Here is a 25,068-nt window from a genome sequence, read left to right as displayed (position 1 = left end):
TCTATGAGGCACTTGCATTGGGCTGCAGGAGTCAGTAGCCTGCTTTCCATATTGGTCATACTCTCCAGACCGATCCAGGTGATGTCACAGATGGGAGGCTCCCTTCTTCCTTGAACTTGGTATGGTGTAGCTTTAAATAAGCATTTTCACTTTTGCAACATTTCCTTATGAGTATATGTGGCATCATGAATGTGAGTTTAAATAAAAAATAAAAAAAAACAACAGAAGACTTTGAAACCAAGACCAGGAATATTTTGTAACAATGAACCAGGTTTCTTCTTCCTTTCTTTATGCTTCAGTAAACCTAACAAAACAATGGGAGAAAAACAGAAAATATTTAATGCTGATCCTATAATGAGATACAAATGTGAAGAATGGGTGGAATAAAATTTATTCCTTCATGTAGTTTCTTAGGCATATTTGAGAATAGCTATTTATTTGTGGTTATTTAAATATGTATGATCAACTTATTCTAGTATTTTCCCTCTCATTTTACTTTCATTTTCCTCTGTATTCATATCTTACATGAATAATGAATGCTTAATTTTGATAACAGCAGGAGAAACTAAAATAGTGCAGTAGAACTAACATGTGGAAAAAAACAAAGTTTTTATTCACATACAGCTATGTTAAAATGTGTACGTATTATATGTACTGGTAAACTGGAGATAAAAGTGTTCTCCCTAATACTCAGGAGCAATAACTGAACTGAACTGATATGCTTTATAGTCAAAAGTAAAACTGTCTTTCCCTTCACCTCCATATGGCTGAAAAATCCATGTCAGTCATTTGAGAGTTGCCCATTCCCTCTCTTTGGGATTATAGAGTAAAAACTAGGGGTGGCTGGAGCCAGGATTATGAGGGAACAGCCCGCGCTCCGTAGTTCATCTTGGCTGCTACTGAAATGTTTGTTGTGTCATCCCATGCTCCTTTCAGAGAGAAGTTAATCTGCCAAATGAGTCCGTTCCTTTTCATACCAAATTTGGCTCCCGGGACCTTCTGTACACCGCTCAAGTTCATGGTGCTTAGCTAATTAGTGGTCAGGTCCCCATTGCCCCTTCTGAGTGTCCAATTAGAACCCCTAAAACCTCCGGTTCTGCTCTGTCTCTTGGATTACAAACCCTGCATCAGTGTGGATTTAGTCCAACTGCTCGGTGTCCAAATACAAAAAAAGCCTTCATTTCTTTCATGCTCCCTCTCTTCATGAAGATCTGCTTAATCTCATTTGATGGAAATTAACACAGAGACTCTGACTCACCATCAGAGTTTGGGAGCTTCAGAATTCTCAAAACACAGAGAATTGTCAAAATGCACCTTGACGGGAAAAAATAAAATTTCATTTTGGGTAGCAAAAGAAGATGGTAACACATTTTATTCTCAATACTTTCTCAGTTACATGGGAACATGACAAAATGTCTCAAGCCTCAAATGTCTTAGCTCTTATATATAGTCTTTACTATGGCTGTGTTGTATACTAACATTGCTTGTAAGTCATAAGTCCTATAGAATATCATCTAAAATAGTGAACCTCAAAAAGTGATTTTTTTCTTACTCATTTTTTAACTTGGTTGGGTTAAACATCTTGTAAGTTTGGGTGACTTAAAACAGGAGAGAACATTGGAGATCATCTGGCATTGACATGGATTTGGTCTATGACTTATCACAAATCATTTAACTTATTGGAAACATAAAATGAAGAAGAATTATTAGAATATCCTTTCAAATTCATTATATGTGGCACTATTTTATTAATTTAAGGATAGCTTTGCATTTTATTTAAGCACCAAAATATACACAAGAAAGTTTTTTGTTTTGTTTTTTCTTTTAGTTGTTTATCCTATCAGTTTCTTCAATAAAATAAAAGAGTTGAACTCAGTTGTTCTTAACTAGGGGTTTGCCTAGGAAAATACACATGCTTAAAATTCTGATTCAGTAGATGGATCCAAATATGTGAGTAATTTATAATTCCTTGTGATTTTGACATGTGTTTATTTCTATTTGAGAATCCCTGAACTAGGTATCTAGATTGCACTTTCTAGCTCCAAACTTCTGTGATATTCGGGGTGGAGCACAGAGGTTTCTATTTCATAAGTACTGATCTCTTGCAATTTACCACCTTAAAAGAGAAATAAAAGATGATCTGAAAAACTGAGCAACTTATCCCTTGAGTTTTTAGCAGCATATTTAATTGCACCCTCTATTTAAAGGCACTATTCTCTTTTGGATTCTTCCATCTGTTTCAGTGCTTTTGCTTTTAACACAAAGGGAATAAATCTAACTTTTTCATTCCAATCCTTTTGTGATTGGGAAATAATAATATATTGTTTTCTCCTCGGTTGTAATAACTTAGTGAAGTATCACTCTCTTTATGTATTGACATTTGCCAATCAGAAAATCTGCGCATGATATTATAGCTTTTCACAAAGGCTGGTTAATATCATTGTGAGAGTGTTAAAATATAATCAGTTACCGATTGATTATAATGATATCCCACAGGTTCAATGAAGTCTTTTGATTAAACTGATTAGTTGCAACATCTTCAGTACAGACTATATACCTATGAAATTAATCTTAATCTTGATGTATTATTTAACAACAACACCCAGTTAAAAAAGATAGTGTGAGAATTAGGTAAAACGAAATGAAGTCCTTTGGTCTTATCCATTCTAAATAGCCTACTTTTGCCTATGAAAAATAAGATCTACTTAAATATTTTTATTACCCAGGTCTCTACCTTTTGTTACACGGATACTTACTTTAAGAATTTATTGAAATTAAGGGAACATTACATTTATAAAAGTGGCTCATTATAATAGGCATCAGTTTCTATCTTTTCTACAGTATAGTAGATTATAGACTTGTTTTCTTTGTATAATCCATAACTAATATAAAGTTTTAGTTCATTCATCTGATACATATATAACTATAATTATAACTCAACAATAGGTTTCACAATTTATTTCTGAAAATTTATTAAATAGTTTGGTCCACAGTAATTTTATTTTTTTCCTAAGAAACATTCTTTCTGCCATTTAGATAGATGTTATTTTTAATTGGATAAATATATGCAAGACATTTCTAAAATGGCTCTATTATGTTTATATACTGTTTTTAAGAAGATAATAAGAGAAAAAGAACATCTAACCTTCAGAAAAACAGGTTTATTTTAACAGCTTATTAACCAACAAGAACAGTGGTCAAGGAGAGTAAATCCTTTATCTCCATCAGTTAAGAATGCCATTATGTTCTAACTCTGTGTCATCCCAAGTTCCTATGTGTCTGTGAGGAGTTATCAATAGTGAAAAGTTTAGGAAATTTTGAGTTAGGAAATGGATATATATTTGTGGAAATAAGTGTATCTGCAACTATGCATGCACATAGGTATGTACATACACAGAAAAAAAACTTGTCTATTTTCTATAGTCTTTTTGCCAATCACCCTGATTTAAGCAGAAATTAAGAGCATTCTAAAATTCAAGTTCTGAAATCCATGTCAATTTACTTCATATTTGAACTTATAAACATATTATAATATATGCATATTCATTAGAGACAACAGATAAATAGCTTCTTTATGTAAATGATGAACAACTTTGGTTTGGAATAATACAGAGTGGCTTGTGCCATCATCTTGATTAGAGTAGGGTGAAATTTTGCAGCATGGCCTTTCACCCCAAAAGGCTGCACATTCAAAAGGGGCCTTTTGAGATAGCTTTGCTTTCACTGGTGTTACCTCGTATAAGTCATTTAGTATTTATAAGCCTCAGTCAGTTCATTTTAATAATGCACAAATTAATAGCAGCTACTTTGCAAGATTGCTATGAAGATTAAATGAGATACTGCATGTAAAAATGCTTAACCTAGTGCCTGCCACATATAATTAACAAAAAAATACCATGTTTGATGCTGCTGCAGATGGTGATGATTTAATTCTGTAAAAAGAGAGAGAGAAGGGTTTAGAGAGAAAGGAAATAAAGGATGAATGAATGAATGAATGAATGAATGAATGAATGAATGAATGAATGTCAGGCCTTTATATCTGTTTAACTATTTTTAGATTTTTCTTGTGAGTAAGAAACCTGTAGAGTCCACACTCACGCCAAGATCCCAGAGATTGGACAGCTGGTGATAGCTTTTGTTTTACACGATTTCAAGCTGTTGGGGTTCTTTGGTCATCCTTTAAAGCTCCACATGAGTCTCCTGCATTTCTGGTGAAAGGTTCAGTGTCTGACAGGCACAAAGCAAAACACCTCAGCCTAATCTTTTTCTCTTTAGGCATCAAGCCTTTAATCTGGTTAACTCCACCTAAATCTTATCTGATTTAAGGTGGCCTTCTCTGCCCTCTCTAAGCAAGAAAAACTCCGTTTCTCTAACTGCTGTGCTTAGAACACTGAGACAAAAAATGTTTACCCTCCATAGTTTAAAAAATCTGAAACAAAAACTCAAAAGAGACCAATGTCATTGGCATGGATATAAGTGTGAATGGGTACATCAACATAAATATAAGCATAAATATAAGTCTGCAATGCTATTTCTGATCTTGTATTCTTTTTAATATGTACAATCAAGAGTTTTGGGGTTTTTTGGTCAGAAAATGTGAGTCTCTGTTTTTTCTGTGGCATTGTGTGTCTTCCAGGACTTCTTTTATAGTTCACTGGTACATCATAGAAGATATATTCTACAAAGAAAAACATAAGGCTGGTAGAAATGAAGCAGATTTCTTATGGCCACATAGTAATACATACATATATAGTAGCCTTAAGACATCTCTGCAGATCACATGCCACTTGAGATTTTTTTTCTGTCCTAGATCTTGCTGCACCTCTGAAAATATCAGAGTTTGAGTTCAGTTGCCCATAGGAATCAAGAAACTGGGGAGGACAGGAATCCTGAGAGTAAACCAGTATGTCAGAGATTCTGTAATACATCACAGTCACCTGTGCCATTTCTAAAACGATGTGCTTATTCTAGACCTACCTGCTGGGGATTCTGATTGTAGTAGATAGGAAGTGAGGGCTGAGCCTCTGTATTTTTAAAATACTCCACAGAAGATTCACATTTAGAACCATAATGCATACCTACTAGCTATCCACAACTATTGGAGGCTGCCTGCAGAAGGTCACGGGCATGGTATAAGTTCATGTTGGAAACCTCTTGTAGGGAACCCTGAGGCACAGCTAATGCTGATCTGTACTAGAAGCTTGCACTGGGACGTGTCCTGAGAGGTAATAGGGGGGACAGGTCAATTCAGGGAATGGTCTAGCAACAGGTGATAGGACGCAGCCACAGACACTAAAATTTAAGCATTGGCTTTTCATCTGCAGAAGAACTGGAGCTGAGAATTTATAGCTGGAATTATAAAAAAGTAAATTCAGGATGAAGATTGATAGGATAATAAACATTTCTTTCTCAAGTGGAAACTGTTTTATGGTAAAAGCGCTATCCTCAGCTAGTTTTGATGAGCACTTCCAGAAGTCTTCGTCATCAAGGATATATGGCTATTTTAGAAGACATTGTTTCGGGAAGAGCAGGGTGATCCCTTAAGGGGAATTGCTGAGGACTGATTTGAAAGGCTATTGAACAAAATGGGGCCTTAGGGGTTCTTTTTCCAGAATATGCAACTTTAACTAAATTATGATGTGATGCTTATAGAGTAGTTGAAATTTAAGAGTGTGATGCCAACCTCTTGTGAGCCAGCTGAGATTTTTCTCCAAGATTTGGGTAGAGCTTCAGGTATAAATTATATACAAGGTAAACTGGAACTTCAATGCTGCAAGCAGCCTGGCATAGGCTGAGAACTATTATTCAATGGGCCTGGCTAAAGCTTAGCAGAGAACCAGAGCTGCAGAGGGAATGTTGGCTAAGAAAGATGCAGTTATTTTATTAGTAGAAATGCAGTAAGAGAAACTTACAGCATCTTGGTACAATTGCACTGGACCTAAGAGAGGCAATGGAATTCAGGATGTTAGTCCCTAGGCTTATAAGCAGGTTACTAGAGCGTAATTTACTTCTGAACTAGATATACAGTATGGAAAAGAATTTACAATCTTATAAACTCAGCAGCTTTCTCCTTTGGTAGAATGTTCATCCTAGTCAAGCCATTCACGAGAAGCTAATAACTGCAGTAACTGGAATGAGCTATAGTAAAAGTTGGGGACTCAGATTACTTTGGATCAATTTATCCAACTGCCTAACACTGATTGTGGGGATAGAAAAAGGCTTTGATTTCTCTCCCTGTGATTGTGGTTCCATGTATTTTAGACGTTGGTGTGATATTTGCATTTGGTCAGTGAGAGATGGACAGAATCAGAAACAGCCAGGTTATGGAGCATAAAAAGCTCTCTTGGAATGGGTGGATTTTAGCAATAGGCACTAAGAGAAAAATGAGAGTTGTTTGTGGTATCATGAGGCAAGAGGAGTCTAAGAGGAAATATTCAGATCTGCATTGCAGATTGGTAATTGCTGTCCCACAACTCTCAGAGCAGATATTTATTGCCTTGCTACAGATTTTAGAAGCCCAATTTCCATCCTTCAGATGACTAGAGTATATCAAGTGAATGACTTCAATCCAAAAATTACCCGAGGTGATAGTATAAAAATGTATTTATACAAATTAAAGCTTCAATGCTAGAACTATTTAGTGAAGATGTGTCCTCACTGAATAATTTAAATTTTAAATGTAAAGAAAAAACTTTCTCAAAATTTGGCATTTAAGATATTTTATTAAATGTGCTGTATATATATATATACACACACACACACACACACATATATATATATAAATGATTTTTATAATAGGGAAATGTGTGATTATATTTTAATCCAGTTATATATTTAATATTTAAAAATGTACTCTAAATTTTTAATTTTAAGAAAAATTCAATGTAACAAGGGGAAAGAAAAACATAAGGAAAAAGCAATTTCCCCATAGCCTCTTTTGCATTATTGAGAACTGTTATGCTATACTGATAATCACACACAAAAAAATAAATAAATAAAATCCAAAGCTTTGAAACCTTTGTCTAAGGATATGAACCACTGGTCACTTCTCCCAAGTGGTACCAACTACAGCACTTAAGTCATCAGGGTGTTTGTTCCTGTCCTGTCCCAGTAGACTGAGAGAGCAGACAGATCTTTTCTTAAAATTTGCAGACCCAGCTAGCTTAATCAACAGATTTCTCTTGTTGGTCCTCCCACCTTTTCTTTGATCTTATGTGTAATTGAAGTAAATGTATCCACAATTACACTAAAATTTTGATGTAATTTTTTAGTATATTTTGGCATGTGGAGGCAAATAAACACACTTTTAAAAGAAATGTTAACTAAACCTAAAACGAAATTTTAAATTGACACTAACAATTCCAAAATAATATAATGTGAAGAAGTATTTTCAATTTATTTCATAATGCCTAAGTATAAGTTGGTGCTAGTACTGTCTCTGAGGGGAAAAAAAAACAACAAGAAAAAACCCCACAAATGAATAAGGGCCCTAACTCACAGAATTCCAAATTTGAAACTAAATTATAATTAATGGCATCATAATTTCTACATAGTAATCTGCACATTGCAGGGATAATCATGAAATACTAGTAAATGAAAAATATATATTTACAGAGGACAGCTTTAAAATGTGTATTGACACATTTTCAAGGATCTTCCTATAGTGTAAGGCAGAGCCTAGATAAGATTTTTGGACAAAGTACATTTATTTTGTATTGCATTCCCAGTTTTCCTTTCTGTGAGTGATGAATATGTGGCTATATAATAAATCAATGTAATGTAGAAAATGTTATGTGCTATATGCAATGTATATACATTTTCTTGGGTATGTAATAAGGAGAGTTTTCGAAGAAAGAACAAAGGAAATGGAATATTATCTTGAATGAGCCTAGAATCAACTTATAAAGACTTTTTCTTGTTTCTTTGTATTTTGTATTAATGAAGATATTTTTTATCATAACGGATATTAAAATATGCCTTAATTCCATTGTGGGTGGGAATTTAGACTGGTAAGGCTCTTTATTTGCCCAAATTTTGGGAAATATATTAGTAGATTAGAAAAAAGCTATGTGATATAGATTGAGTCTCCCTTATAATAATGTCAAATTAAAAAAACTTTGCTCTAGTAAAAATAGAGATGGCATGGATATGGAGAGCTGCGGTACAGAATATGGCTAGGCACTGGGAAGTGTGATAAGCAGGAAATACTGAGGACAGATGTGCTGAACAATTGGGCAAAACAGGAATATGTCCAAGCAGGTTAGAGCAGATTTCCACTGTTAGTTTCTAAGTTCTCTCAACCTATTTTTAAAAATACTTGCTCTACACTTGATCTAGAATATAAATTCAGTCTAACGTTGTCAGATACCACATATAAGAATACAGATACCTGAATATTGTATGGGAAATACACTAAAAGAATTCATTTTTACTGAACTTCAAAATAATTGGTGTTTAGTAGTTTATCTAACAACCCGAATGCAATCAGATCTAATTTTAGAGAAATTTATGTATCAATCATCCTCTATGCCTACTATGATGTTCTTGTCTTTTAGAAAAAAATTATTTTTTATACCTCACTTAGATAAGGAATTTGGCTTAACTTAGATAAAAGAAGATAAAATTGTTCCAAGTGAATTCTTCTAGAACTGCTTAGATTGTGGAGGGAGCAGAGGATGGTGAGGGTAAGAATGAAATAGAGAGGGCATCTTTCCCATCCTCTAGGCTGTCAATTTAATCAAACAAATAGGACCAGTGCCTGAAGTGCTCACTGACAGACTTAATTAGTTAGAACCCAAAATAATTTGTTACTTCTTGTTATTCATGCAATTAACCATAGATCGAAGAGTATAAATTCTAGCCCCAAGCAAAGTCATAACATGTATATAGTTAAGACCTTTCCACAGGCTCCTGGCGCTGTTTTGACAAGGTTGTCTTAGTGGCCATCTACTTTTGTTCTCAGTGATGTCCTGTGATTGCAGCAGATCAACTGCCACCTACTGGACCAATTTATATAAGACCTGCCCTGTATATTCATAAAACAAGAGATAATTCTTATCACACATATGTGAAAGACTGCACCAGAAAATTAATAACTGTAATGTCAAGGGAGGACCCAGTATATATTCTTTAAAAAAAAACTTAAACAAGTTAGAAATCCCATGATTTAAAACACATATATTTAATTATTAATTTTTTATTGTTAAAGGGAGGCAGAATCTCACAGTTTTTTGAAAACCTGAAATTTTCAGATTCTAGGAAAGAAAATTTTTTCCAGTTATCAGAAATTTGTTTTGCAACAATAGGAGTGTTGGAGTGGATGGCTGAGAATAAAACCTGACTGCATCAGAAAAAGTCCAGCAGAAAAATAGACCTTGGGCTGCACTATAAGAAGCAAAGGTAGTTCAGATTTCATAACTGTGCTGAACATCTTATACTTCCATTGTAAATAAATTTATAACAAAGCATATTCATTTCCAACTTAAAATCATGTCTATTCTGGCAATAATCAAAGCTAAATATATTTTTTATGTTATCAAATAATTTTATTGTCTTTTTTTTTGTATATTAAGATTAATTACTATATAGAGTGCTGAGTCATCTTACTACAAAAATGACATAACCAGCATATCCTGATTCACAAAATTGTTGTGGAAAGTATTCTCACACATCTCATATCTTTTAGTTTTCTACTGATAGTCCAGTAAACTATCTGCTTATTTAGAAACTAAGTTGTCCAATAGGATCATCAGTGCAGAATGGTGTCATCTCTCATTCTACGTGATTGGAAAAATAAAGAACAGAGATGACTTATCTGGAGACCCAAGGAATAAATCTGTCCTCAAAAGCCATGAGGTTTGTCTCCCATTGGTTGGTCTGTAATGATAAGTTTGAATTTCAAAATTTAATATCACGAAAATTTCTTATAAGAATCAAGATGTTCATCTTCTTTTGAATTCTCAGGATATGTGGTAAATCCAGGCCAGATTGTAGCATAAAACAATTCCTGGAGCTGGTAGCCTCTACGTGCTGTAGACATAGCTCTATTTTGCTGCTTCCTCAGTTTTCCAGTAATTGAGGTCCTCTACCATGTGTCTAATGCGTTGCTGTTCAAACACTACAAAGTAATGAGAGCTTGGCCCAGCTAGGCCCACCCACGCAGTGAGAAATTACCCCCAAATAGTGTTAAACTTAGAAAAAAAATAACCAAGAAATTGTTCTTTACCTGGTGGAAAACCAGCATGTCTATTGTACAGTAACCTCGGTAACACATTGTTAGCACATAGTTAACTCAAGAGAAAGAAAAGGAGGAGGGATTCTTAAATGGGCTTCATAGTAGCATCAGAATACCTTTTAAATAGGATTTAAAATTTGTGGACAGCAATTTTTTTAAATATTTTTTCCTTTTTTATGTTGGAAGCTCATCTTTTGTGGCCCTCTAAAGTATAATTTATGTGTGTGTGTGTGTGTGTGAGAGAGAAAGAAAATGTTGGTGTAGACTCAAAGGGGTGAGTAGGTTGGTGTACGTTTTACTTATTTATCCTGACACAAATAGTTCATTGGCTTCCTCATTTCTTATACTCACACTGAAGTATGAATAGATTAATTGTCACAATGCAGTTATCTATCCTTTTTCAATGTTTTAACTAGAAAAAAGTACACTCTACTGAGACAGATCCAGTTAATTAAGTCACTCTTACTTCATATTATACATTATTCTGTTTAGGCAGCATAACAATCCTGTTGACATTTTGCTCATGAATGACCTCTTTAAAAGCTAATCCCTATTCAGTTGCATTCTGTAAATAAATCAAAAGATGAAGTATAATATGAACAATTTATCTTTTTAAGGATCCAGGATATCAATGTGAAGGAAAAATAAAACTGACATGAAGTTCATAATGTTATAAAATAAGAACCATTTAATCCATGATATCTATTTATTTAATAGATTTATGCTTGACATTCATTTCCCTGACAATGGCAAGTGTCATAAAAATTAAAAAAAGATTTCCCAAAAAGATTTAGATCTTGTTACTGAAGAGCTGAAAAATAATGATTATGTGTAAATCACATGCAAAAAATATTATTATTATTAATAGTAATTGCATCTGGTAGTTTAAGCAAAAAGTTCCTAACTCATTAAGTATAAATGCTACCCAACAAAATGATTGGAAACTTCTTGTATGAATTATAGAATGCACTTTTAGTATTTTCTAAGAAATTGATCATCCACTCTAAATAATGAGATAGCTATTGTACATTATTAATATTTAGGAAAAATAAGTATTCTAAAACTCTTTAAAATCTTTTAATATATCCATAGGTGTTGAATCTGTCTGTTATCATACAAATATATTATACAAATCAGCATTAGAACTCAATTGCAATGGATATCTATGTTCTTATTGAGTCAAACTTTTGCCAACATTCTCAAAACTTTCTTAATTTTGATCCTGTATTAATAAAACATTTTGTTCGTATATTTGAAAAATATGTATTATTCATAAATTATGAACATGATTTATCCTACTAATAAAATTATAAAAACATGCATGCAATATATATACATATGTACATATGTATACATATGTATATGTAAATGTAATACAGTAAATGAAAAATACTTTTTTAAATGTTATATTGCTTATTAGTCATCTAAAATTTTGGTTTATTTAAAAGTTATTATAATTGATTCATGAGTGCAATGTAATTAAACATGCTGTCTTCCTTTTTTTTATTCTTGAATTTTACCACAGCAATTTGAAAGTCAGCTTTTAATTTCAATTCATTAAAAAACTTGATTTAAGGACTGACTGAGATGAAAGAGATGTGCAATGGCAGGCATATAATTAGTTAAATATGAAAAAACATATAGAGATATAGCATTGCTTGTGGTTACTAAGTCATTATGATTACACTTCAGCCACACCCTCTAAGTGTGCAAATCCTGTAGAGGGAAAGGACAGGGCCTGCTGCTGACTTGGTCCTGTTCTCTGTTTCCCTTTCTTTGGCTATAGGTAATATCGTGACCTGATATTACTGACATCCATAGTTGCCTGGTTTTAAAAGGTAACTCTTCTTACAGTTAGGTGTTTGTTCACTTATTTTTCTAATTCTTTGGAGACACTGCTGCTGGTAACAGCTGACGATAGCTTTGGCAAGGCTACCCCCCTCCTCCGGTCACTCAGCATTCCCTGCTTACTCCGCGGTGCAGCCTGTCATTCTCCCCCAGCCTGAAGCCAAAGCAGACACCCTTCTGAGGGAATCTCTTTCCAATGGCCTGCAAGATTTCTTCCATTTCTTTGGATCCCACTATTACTGACGCAGTATAAGAAAGTGATTCAGATCCGGGGTCCCAAGCTGTATTTAAAGTGAGTCTCAGCTATGTATAAGCTCTATACCTTTGGGCTAATTATGTCATTTTGTGCTTCAGTCTTCTGGGCAATATGAGGAAATTAGATAGACATTGTAATGGAAGGAATTGATGTTTTTGTGAGGTGATCAGGAAAAGTTAAAGGGTAATAATTAAGTAAAGATGTGGAAAAAAGTGAAGTAGTGTTTCACACGGGTGTCTTTGGGAAACTGGTCAGGCTGAGGGGAAGAGCATGTGCCAAATTGTTGAAGGAACAGCATGTTTGGACTGGCAATAGATAGAAATGGAGGTGAGCGTGGCTAGAGTCAAAATATGGTCAAGGAGGGATGAGTTCAGAAAGAAGGCAGAGAGGCAAATGATGATGGACCTGGTTGGCTATCATCAAGACTTTCTTGTTGGCTGTGAAAGAGGGAGGGTGTCAATGAAGGACTTTGAAGTGTGACAAAATCTGACCAAAGTTTTTTTTTCTTTTCCTGAGTTTTAATTCTTCCTTTGCTCTACCACACATGCTTCTTTAGGAACAGGACCATTAATTAGTCATCTTTGAATCTACAGATTCTAGCATACTGCCTGGGTTAAAATAGGTGCTCAAAAATTATTTGCTGAAGAAATGAATTGCCAACAAGAGACTGACTCAGCACCGGATTAGTCAGCTGAGTGTAGGAGAAAGGGCTGTGTTCTGAAATTCAGTAGATCGAAAGAGTGTTTTTCGTTTGTTCATTTTTTGTTTTGTTTTGTGTGTGTTTTTTATCACTGGCTTTGTGACTTTAGGACAGTTTTATAATTATTGATTCATTCATCAAACCTTTTTTATTTAATTCTATGAACAAAGAATTATGGCATCTCCTAAATGATCTGGGTCTTGCTTTTCCCGGTTTTCACAATGAGAACCATACTGATCTGTAAAATTCTATCCTTTCAAGATATCGAGTTCTACATTAAGGGTATTGTGAGGCACAAGTAATTTTTGGCTTAACTCCCTCAAAAGGACAACTTGCCAGGTATGTTTTAATGAAATTGAAGACTAGAAACTAGCTCCCAATTATTAAAGCTTTAGGGCTATTGAGAAGTCATAAGTTTTATAAAACTTTTAAATGCTTCCTTCCATTCAGTTTGACATTGCTAATAATCTTGCATCTATTTTTCCTCTTGATATTCTTAAATTGTATAATTCTTAAAACTTAAAGCATATACTATATATAAACCTACATCTCTTTTTAATATAAGAGAGACAAGGACATATTAAAATGTATGCATTAATGCCAGTTGCATAAAAACAGGTATATTAGTTACCATCAGACATGCTGTAATATGAATTCAGCCACTAATTATTGAAATATGTATTAAATATTCATGTTCCATTAATAATGTATCATAAAATACATTATATAAAGGAATATATGATATATTTATTATGACATTTGGAAGAAATATCTTGAGGCTACAGACTAATTTAAAATATCATTCATATTACACATTATGGGCTACTTCATGAAAACAGCCATATATTCTATTCATGACCTAGCTTTAACTAGGCTCCTCTGAAAATTCCCTGCACTATTTTTAGTGCCTTGAAGGATTGAGGTGGGTTTTAAACTAGGACCGTTTCTCCATAATCATTGCACATTATTGTAGCATGTTGAAATTATAATAAAATTTAGCATTGACATATTTTATGTGGAGGGAAAGAATAAGCTTATAGCACATTATTTATTATTGACCTTTCTAGAATGGAAAGTCTCCCTGTAATTTTTTTTTAATTTCAGCAATGCAAAATTAAACAAAATGTGCCATTTATTTTACTTAAAGAATCTTCTACAATATACAGTCACCTGGGACAATAGGGTTTGGTGGTGTCCCTGAGGACTCTGTGGCTCTTACTATGATGACATGTCAAAGTAATGTCCACAGTGTTGTTGATTTCATCACTTATTTAAAATAATTTGTTATGGCCCAAGACATGGCTGCTTTAGGAAATTTCAAAGTTGTAATTAATCCATGCTTATTAATTAATGTAGGTAACTGTATATCTTTGAAAATATTCCTTAATATTCTTGTGATTATATTGCTTAAACATATTTATATTGCATAACAAAAGGAGTCCTGCATTTTTATTATATATATTAATAATAACTATTTTGCACAACTTTTAGCCTTGGTCTTATTGAATTAATTATTTTTTCTCATTCCTCTTAATGTATCTTACTACATTGCTGGTATAAGTGAGTTCCCAAGACCTACCTATCAACAACGGATCTTTGCTTTCATTCTTAACTGTAGTCAGATGCTCCCAGGATATGTACCCCTATCAAGCTGTTCTGGGAATCAATGAAAAGCTCCCAACTGAAGCCAATGTCCATTTTTAAGCTCCTTCCAAATAATCAAAAAGTTTTTCATTTTTTTCTGCTTTCTTTGTCTCAACCCTCCAACAATTGGTGGTATATATATATATATATATATACACACACACACACACATATATATACACACAAACACACACATATATACACACACACACATATATATATGAAAGTGATTATATATATTATATATTATATATATTATATTTTATATATATAAAAGAAAGTGATTCAGATCCATATATATGTGATTCATATATATGTGTGTGTATATATATGTGTGTGTGTGTGTGTGTGTGTGTGTGTATATATATATATATATATATTTATAGCATGTCTATCTCAATTGTGGAAGATACTCTAATTTTACTTTTATTTCTATTCATTTCTTTATTGATAAGATCATAATACCTCTTCAGGCAAAATGTTGTCCTTTGACCTGTTGTGTTAACCTCACCTGGGAACTTTGTAGAAATGAAAATTCTCAGGCCTCATATTGAATCAAAAACCCTGGAGTGGGGGCCAAAAACCTTAATAAGCCTTCTACATAATTTCAATAGCACTAAAGTTTGAGAATCACAGCTGTTAGCCTTTTGGGTCATCTACAATCTTGAATTTCTTCTGATGACACTGGGTTTGGTCTTGATTTCTCCTTTTGCATGTTCCCTGATTCGAATTTGCTCTCCTGCATCCGAGTAGTGTTCTCACCTTCAGCACCACTGAGATTCTTTGCTATGTGGATTCTTTGCTATCAAATATTGTCAATAGTGAATGCTCTTCACTATCCTATACTGCCAGTCAAGACGGCCTTTAAAGTAGGTGCTTTCCTAAGACCTTGGATGAACTCTAGTGGGCAGCTTTCAATCTCTCTTAGGCAAGGCTCAGAGAGACAGTCCTTATTTATGTTCTCTCCTTTTAAATTCTTAGACCCAAAGGCAAAGGAAAATACTCCAACGTACAATGTATCTCCCAGTCAGATTTAATTAATCCCCATTAGGAAGGTCATTGTGGTTTTCTTCTTTCCCACAGGAAATAGTCACCTAGCTGTCTTCCTACATCAGTCCCACCAAGTTCACCACAATTTGAGGATTGTGCTATTAATTAATATACTAACATAGCTTGATTGACATAGGTAAGGAAATTTATTTTCGCCTCATTTTAATTTCATATTGGCTATTTCATATAATTATTGAAACACATTAGTGACAGAATCATAGCTCTCTTTTGTCTCCACATGAATGAAGATGGATTTCATAATGTGTAATAAATACTTGTGGATAAAGATGGTTATGCTAAAAATAAGGCTTGAATTACAAAATACCCCAATGTTATAAAATTATAAGCCCTGCCACTCCAAGCACGCTTCATTTTATATTCATCACATACTGATTTCTAAACCCCTGCCAAGAAATGTCCCCAAAAAAGCAGCTGCTCATTATAACTGAACACGCCCAATTGGACAGCCTCGTGCATCATCACACATTTTTCGGTAATCCTAATTTGCATTCTTAGTTCTTTCCCTTTACATTTAAAAATGCATATGTATCACTATAATGAATTTATTTAATAAGTGTAAAGATCACCAAATCTTATTTTCAATTTAAGCAGTTTATTTTAAACATTACTTGAACTGGCCTCGGAGGCGGTCGGCCGCTTGAGGGTGAAGCTGAGCATCTCTTTCCCAGCCCCCGGCTGCCGGAAACCCACTGAATGGGCCAAGAGCTCAGCTTCATTCGGCACCTTTTATGAGAAGCTATGGCCTCGGAAGTTGCTGCTGACGCTCTGAGTGAGGAATGGAAGGGCTATGTGGTTCCACTCGGGTGGCAACAACAAACAAGGCTTGCCCATGAAGCAGGTGTCTGGCCGTGGCCCTGGTGCCTGCTGCTGAGCAAGGCATCTCCTCTCCTACAGCCCAGGGAGGGCCGGGGAGAGAGTGCGGATCTGCTCAGGGTGCCTTGTGGGTGCCAGTCTCAGTGTTTTCAACTTGGGAGTGGTAGAAAAAGGGGAGAAAGATATTCCTGGTCTCACTGATACTACTGTGCCTCGTCGCCTGGGGCCCAAAAGAGCTGGCAGAATCCGCAGACTTTTCACTCTCTATAAAGGGGATGCCTGCGACATGCTGTAAGGAAGAAGGTGAGGAAGCTGGGAGCCGAGCCCCCAAGGTTCAGAGTCTGGGCACTTCAGGCATCCTGCAGCACACACAATGTACTAAGGACAATAAGAGGCCACAGAATATGCTAAACTTTTGGCTACGAGAAAAAAAGAGGCAAAGGAAAATGCCAGGAGCAGATTGCCAAGAGACGTAGGCTGTCCTCTCTGAGAGCTTCTACCTCTAAGTCTGAGGGCAGTCCAAAAAGAGATTTCTAAGAGTAACAAATAAATAAGAACAAACATTATATATACATATATATACATATAAATATTTGAACTTAATACAATTATGTATCTATAAATGTTACTTAAAATATAGCTTAAAATATTTTATCAATTTTTAAAAAAGGTTCTAATAACATATAAACATTCCCCAAGTTTTAATACAATATTTGGTCCAATTAAGTAATTATATGTTTAACATTAAATCAATTAGAAATATAAATATTACTGAATGATTATGCTTTGCTTAGCAAATTTAAAAAAAATATGTGAAGTAGGAAAATCAAAAGTAAGGATTTTTAGGAACTCATCCAGCAAAAGATCCTTACAGAAATATACTATGATGCCCCTCTGATTCCATCAGCCCTTCATTTATATGCAATACCTACTTTAGCTTAACCATGTTTGCAGTAAATGACCATTTGTTAATGATTAGTTCTTCAAGGTTTTATTTTATTTTTTTAAAGAAAACTATTCAGGTGAATATGAGAGAAATTGGAATTGAAATAGCAATAGAAAAAAAATTTAAATAAAAAATAATATCCCTAATAGATGTCTCCATCTATTATAAAAACATACAATTTACAAATGACCAGAAATCTTTCCTCTTGGGAAATGTTTCTTAAGTTACTTCACAGAGTGAATTCATTGTTGCTTTGAGTCCTGAATTATGTATTATTTCTAGCCATGTACTCTTTTGTAAGAAAAGCTGATACTTGCCCACAAACTAATACAGATGGGCGTAGTCGAAACAAAATTACCGTTGTTATGTCTTATTCAATAATTGGTACAATTTTAATCAGCCTTAGAAAACCCAGATAGCTATCCAGATGAGCAGCTAAATGATAATAAAATGTGTGCAGCTTCATACCCAATCAATCTCAAATGCTGTTTTCAGAGAAATAAAAAGGTTTGGTACTTGGCATATTTTAAAGAAATATATGTGAGACAAAAATCATTGATTCTGCCTTTTATTCTTTAGGAAGCTGGTTTCCAGTAAATTTAACTATTAGTCTTCTGAATTTTTTTCTTTTTTATAAGAAAAGGGTTTAGTAGTAAATTTTAGAATTAATTTTAACAGTTTTAAAACCACACACACACCAAAATGTTAACATAATATTCTTTACCACAAAACTATCACCCTTGTATGTGAAGTCAATTTCATTTCATTCAATTCATAAATTTTTAAGGACTTATACATTAAAAGGTTTTGTTCTTTTTGCTGTGAGATATACACAGACTCAAAAAATAATATTGCTAAGCCTCAATAAGCTCTCAAATTATGGGAAAAGTAAGAGAGTGATGTTAGATGAATAATAGCAATTTAAAGTGTAATGTAAATATGTATCATAAGAAAAAAGAGTGCATAGACTGTTCTGCAGGTTGGGGAAAGAAAGAAAGCACAGTTCTCTCTTCTAGACATTTTTGATTCTCATATAAAAACTAGCATTTGGAATATTGGAGCAGAGCCACTCTAATGACAGATGTTAAAGGGCATAGTATCTTTCAAGTGAGTGTTAAAAAGATTTTTTGGAGGCCGTCTCCAGATATGCTGATTCAGTAATTCTGGGCTGGGGCCCAGGAATCCATCATTTATAACTAGCACTTCAGGTGATGCGGATCAAAAGGCCCTTTGAGATCATAGGAGTTGCTTTAGATTTGATATTACCAGTCTTCTATTTTTTTCCTTAATTTATGTAAGTTAACTCCCCCAAATCTTTAAATAATTCTATATTCTGTGATATTTTTCTTTCTTTTGGTAACTTAGCCAGAATTTATGTTCTGTTGCTTGTTCTTTAGGAGGTATATACACTTTCTAAATCAATCTGGCAGTTTTTTAAGACTATTATTTTAATCTAAATAAATAATTTTAAGAAATTAAATATTTTGCTTATTTACATATGAATCCTTATGAATTCTTAAAAAGCTTATATACCAGGTGGGAAAGAAGTAGGTTTACAGTTGTGAGTACACAAAACACAGCATTTATTCTTGTATTATTTATTAATTATTGTATTATTTTCCATATGAACAACTGTAAACTACTTTTGCCTTACCCTGTATGTAATTTGATGATATGATTAAATGCAAAATGCTTTTTCATGCTACTGTTAATATACTTTGCTCAATGTATGTTTGTTCTCTACATTTTAAATTATATAAAATTTGATTTGATCTTGAGAAGAGGAATTATTTTCCTATATACTTTATTCTGTTTCATATTTTAATTTTATATATCCATGTTTAGATAAAACAGAAGAATATTTCATCATTTTCACTTGGAAGTGTTAGTAACTCTCAATTTAAAAGTGGGAAATAATTAATGCATCTATTTATGAAAAACTTTAGGTAAATACTACAAAATAATATTTTTTAAATCATGTTGGTTCTGTATTTGTACTTCAGTGTACAATTTGAATGTTTGAGACCTAAAAATAGAATCCAGCAATGTCTTCAGTTAATACATGTTTCATGAATTACTTGTGATGAGCTCTCAGTTTGGTTTGCAAGATTAGTTTGCACACTCATTCAAATGTAATCAAGGCTAAAATTGTTGTGCTCTGAATTGAAGACTGCAAAACAATACACAGTCCCTTTCCGCATGACTCTTACAGAGAGAAACTGTCTTTACTATAAAGTGATTAAAAAGAATTCCATGAGCCACCAAGCTAAATTATTTCTTTTGTTATCTATGTGTTCTAATGCTCTCAATGCCAACTGCTATTTATCTTCATAGCACAGACTCTGGTGATTTTATACACATGCATGTGTGTGTGCATGTGCAGGTGTGTGGTGGTTTTCCCCCTTCTCCCTGTCTTCCCAAGAGACTGTGAGCCTCAGGGTATTGTGATCTGTGTTCTTATTTATTGGCCATTGTATTCTTAGTGCCTAGTGCCTAGAACATAGAAGGGAGGCAATATATACCTGTTAAGTGAATGGACAAGATGCTATTTCTATAGACTTGTTTTATGAGAAGCTGATTTTCCCACAGGTGTATTTTGTCAAAGAAAACTGAGTATTTAGACTTAATTACTCTTGCTTCCTATAAAAATAACTATATATATATTCAGTATATATTTTTATACATATATATGTCTGATCCATATTTATTACATACTATTATATTTTTAAATGATACTTGATCTATGGAAGATATTTAATAATTAAAATGCTAACATTTTTCATCCTGCAATTTTTCTCAGTCACTCATTAATTTAATTTAGATTCATGTAAATTAGAGGTGAATTGGGAAAGTGGGCTTTTGACTATAAAGAAATTACACAGACATAAACTCTGTCATACCTAATGCTAATACAAGTGATTACCGTGAATCCCATTCTTATTATACAACAGCTACTGTACTGAAGTCACAGGTACACTTTCACTACGTGATCGTCGCAGCTTTCTGTAGTGATTTTACCTGCAAGGAGGCTGAAGGCTTTTAGATAACGTCTAGGGTCACAAACTGAATGACGTCCAGGTCAGATTCCGCCGGTCCTTTGAAACTCCACCCTTGGTGCCACTGTACTTCCCCTTTATGAAGCGGTCTGAAGGGCAGGTCATATAACCTTTAGGCCTCCCCATAAGCGGGGCTCCATTCTGGTGGGTGCAATTGTATGTTCTCTTGGAGACAGTGATCTCCGAGTCCTCTTCAAGCCTCTTCCCTAAGAGGTGACTGCTTTTTTTATAGCACTACTTTTCTATTCCAGAGGGATCTGTGCACCCCTGCTGTAATGATTAAGTCCTGGTCCTGCTTGTCAGTTTTTACAGCTCTCCAGCAGCAGGAGATGAGTCTCTTTATAACCTTCCGAAGAACTCACCTAACTCTTAGTCTTTGGCGATTATTCACCCTAATCTTTCTGGGTCTTTTTCAATGCCTCAGGGGCACTCAGCAAGAGCCACCTGATTCCATTGTTCTTATGGCTTCTACTTAAACTTCCCAAGTGCCTGTGATTCCCCATTTTCCAGTGCATTCTCTCCTGCCTGACCTATCCCAACCCAGTTCCCAGTTGGTCTAAGGCTTTAACCCTGTCACTGCTATGCTATGATCTGGATGGCCCACACTACACCCAGCCACTGACAGAGCTCCCTTTGCCAGCTGACTCACAGCTCCAAGTGCAGTAAGTATCACAGTCCAGCACTCTTGGCTCCAGTTCCTTTAGGTGGGATTCCCCGGGTAACTTTCTAAAGGATCCTATTTTTTTCATGTGGAGATTTGTTGTGAAATACTTTGGGAGCAGTATCTGTGAGGGAGTAAAGAAAAGAGAAATGGGCAGAGACACATTGAGCTGTGATGTGGTTGTAACAGAGATCTCAGGCAATCCCACAGAAAGCACCCCTTCAGAGATGCCTCAAGTGGAGACCAAGGGGATTGGGTCTTGGTACCTCTGTATAAACCAATGAATGGGATGCGGACTGTCTTGGGGGTGGGAGGGGACGGTATAACTTTGGGCAAGGCAGCTCCCTTCAGGCAAGGACAAATCCTAAGGAAGGACCCAGCTGTGGATTGTCAACTGCCAAGCCTCTGGGCAGCAGGGGTTAGGAGAGTGCCAGCTATGAAGAGGGCTCTGAGTCCTACACCCCAGTGCCTACCACAGACCGTGGAGCTGACTAGTAAAGAAAATAAATATTAACTAAGAAACCCAGCCTTTGGCAAGGAGAATTTGAGAAGCTAAACGGGGTAGCCTAGGAGACATGGTTATTTTATTTCCTGGAAAAAAATACTGTTTTGAACCTCTGTGCAAAGCAAGCAGCAGCACCCCCTCCTCCTTTGATAACAATTCAAAAGGAGACATTGATTTGAAAAGCATATATTTAAGTGAGTATACAGAACTTTTAAAATCAGAGAAATCTGTGAATGTGTTCCTTTATTTAATATGTAAATGAAGAAGCTCATATAAATATATTTTGAAAGAATAAGTTTTAACAGCCAAATTGTTCATTTAAGAAAAAGACTTTTTGAAAATATAAAATCATCGTTGTTTGCAAGGCAACAAGAAAGTTATATAACAAATGTAACATTTGCTAATTTTAAAATTTCAGGCAAGCAAGCCTTGAGTCAAATGTATATTTCAGCAGATGTTTAAAATCAGCTGTTTCAACCTTTTTCATCTCAGGGCACACATAAGCTAATTATTAAAATTCTGTGGCACACTAAAAAATATATTTTTTGTAGATCCAACAACAAAAAAATAGGTATACAGTATTGGCTGTTGTCATTTTTTATTTGACTAAGGGGAAAGAGGTCAGTGCCACTAAGTAAATAGTCAGGTATGGTATGCTTTAAAACTTCTTGTCATCTGGCTGGTGTGGCTCAGTGGTTAAGCATCGACCTATGAACCAGGAGGTCACGGTTTGATTCCCGGTCAGGCCACATACCTGGGTTTCAAGCTTGAGCCCCCAGTTGGGGGCGTGCAGGAGGCAGCTGATCAATGACTCTCATCATTGATGTTTCTATCTCTCTCTCCCTCTCCTTTCCTCTCTCTGAAGTCAATAAAAAAGTATTTTTTTTAAAAAATCTTGAGGGAAGGGGCTGTGGGGGGAGGCAGAAGAGAGTAAAGGGGGGATAAATGGTGATGGAAGGAGACTTGACTTGGGGTGGTGAACACACAATACAGTGTACAGATGAGGTGTTGTAGAATTGTGTACCTGGAATCCGTATAATGTTATTAACCAATGTTACCCCAATAAATTCAATTTAAAAAATGTTTGCAGCACACCAGTGTGCCATGGCACACAGGTCGAAAATCTCTGTATTGAATGTTTTTACTGCTTTTGTGAGGAATAAGGAGTGAAAACCTGTATTTAAAAAAATAGTTGATTTCATGTTCAACCAGTGATGATGTCTGGGGAGAGCTCTCGCTTAGCATGTGGAAGTATTGAGGAAAGGGGGAGAGCTCACCTCTTATGTTGTTATCATGCACACTAGCGTTCCCCACTTGCCTCTGGAGGCCTTATTTATTCAACTAATCACATTTGTTCAGTGCCTCCTTCCTGCCAAAGTGTAGGCCCCGGGGATACAAAGATAAACGGGGCACAATACTTCCCATATGCCCAAACTCACTTGGAAGACACAGAGTGATAATTTTTAAAAATTAGTACCACACAACAAGTGCAATAAAAGAAATATGACAACGTGGAGACCCAAAGATGGAGCAGCCGTTTTCTCTCCACTGCAGACAGAACAACACACTTCGGGAACTTTAGGCTGCTGTCTTGAGGGACAACTAGGAACCTGCCAAGCAGAGAATTGAAGTGAACTCTATACTACAGTGTATTTACAAAGTGGGGGTAATTCTGGATGGAGTTTGCAGGGCATGCTGTGCTGGGTGGAAGGATGTGCAGTGGTTAAAAAGAGACGAAGTTTTGGTTTCAAGCTAGAAAGACCAATTTATTACAAATTATAGAGTTTAGATTTTGTCCTGTCTGGGGGAGCCACTCACAGAATCCTCTTCAGAGCTGAGTAACATGGTTGTGTTTAAATTTTTAGAGGTAACTCTGGCTGTTAGGAAATAGAATGAATGTGGTCAGAGACATCTAGAGAGACAGTAAGGTAATGATAGGTGACCAGAAAGAAATAACTGAGAGAAAAAAACAACCTAATTTAATAGGATAAAATTTAAAAATGTAATATAAGTTACTTTTGCTATTAACCACTGGTGTTTTATGTATTTGTTGTTGCAGATTATTAATTATTCAATGAAATTGTGGTATAAAAGAGAGAAATCCTGTTGTAATCATCTGACAAGAGTGAACAGGAATAATGTTTCAGAGTGGGAAAGTGAATCTGAAATCTGTTTGAACATAGCAATGGCTGTTTTCCTCCTGATAGGAGCCCATTGCTACAGATAGTTAGCATTAGATGTGAATTACCTCTCTCTCTACTACTTCCCTGCTGAGTTATAATAAAAACAAGCTAGGCCAAATTATGCTACTATTCTGGCTTTTATTACATTAATGATGCTCCCATTGTCTATCTTTTGGTGGTCTCCAAAAGAAATTACTCGCAGTAGACGTTCCCTTCGGCAGTTGTGACAATATTCCAGTCATTGGACCCATTTTCAGAATCTTTAAGAATCAAGTGAATGGAGAACATGTGAACATGTGAACAAAGAAAGGGGCACAGGATAATTTATTTAACCAGGATTGCCATTTCTGTGGCTATAGGTACACTGTAGGGCTCACTACACCCTGGTGATGAAGGACCAAGAGAGGTCCCTAAAATATTATTAATCAGTCCGTGTATCTTGAATAATTCTACTAATGGATTATTATTTTTAATTTACATTATAATTAAGAAAACTAGGAAAGCATCTGGTGTTAGTCAGAGATAAAGATAACTAAAATGATTGTAGTAAACATCATTCACATTCAAGGTTTCTAATCAGAATACTATAAAAGAAAACATTATTCAAGGAGACGGGCATAATAACAGCACCAGAGACACATCATTTTCAGTCTTATACAGTTAATGAAAATTAGAGAAATGTGTGGTTTTGCAACAAATTTACATACCACTTATAGCAAATCATTTGTTTTATTAAAATAAATTTGTTTTTATATAATGCATTCATATTTTGATGGACTTTATTTTATTTTTAATATAATTCAGGGTAATAATGAAGAAATAAATATGAAAATAAAATACAGTGGTGCCTCAGTTTTCAAACTTCTCTGTTACCGAATCTTTCGGTTTATGAATGCCATAAGCCCGGAAGGAAATGCCTCGGTTTTCGAACACACCTCAGAAGTCAACCATGCCACAGGGCTTCCGCTGAGGGCAAGATCCTGAGGCCCAGCTGTCGGCTGTGGATCCCTCTGATCCCTCGGTTTTCGAACGTTTCAGAACTCAAATGGCCTTCCAGAAGGACTGCATTCGAAAACCGAGGTACCACTGTAATCCTGTTCTCATATACCAAGTGCTATAGGTATCCCATTTTTGTAGACACTCTATGATGG

At 35.0% G+C, this 25,068-nt stretch overlaps 1 protein-coding gene and 1 pseudogene across 2 annotated transcripts in view; both read left to right on the top strand.

Moving 5' to 3' along the window:
- The window catches only part of EYS (eyes shut homolog), a gene marked incomplete at both ends in the record, with an annotated part of 1,105,706 nt that overhangs the window by 290,145 nt on the left and 790,493 nt on the right, over positions 1 to 25,068 (top strand).
- On the top strand, positions 16,147 to 17,103 carry LOC308558646 (small ribosomal subunit protein eS6 pseudogene; annotated as a pseudogene). The gene is made up of 2 exons: positions 16,147 to 16,225; positions 16,422 to 17,103. The product of its transcript is annotated as a small ribosomal subunit protein eS6 pseudogene (transcript).

Source organism: Miniopterus schreibersii, assembly GCF_964146895.1.
Source record: "Miniopterus schreibersii genome assembly, chromosome: 6".
NCBI lineage: Eukaryota > Metazoa > Chordata > Mammalia > Chiroptera > Miniopteridae > Miniopterus > Miniopterus schreibersii.
Note: the sequence above shows the minus strand (reverse complement) of the source record. Positions and strands in the feature narration are given on the sequence as shown.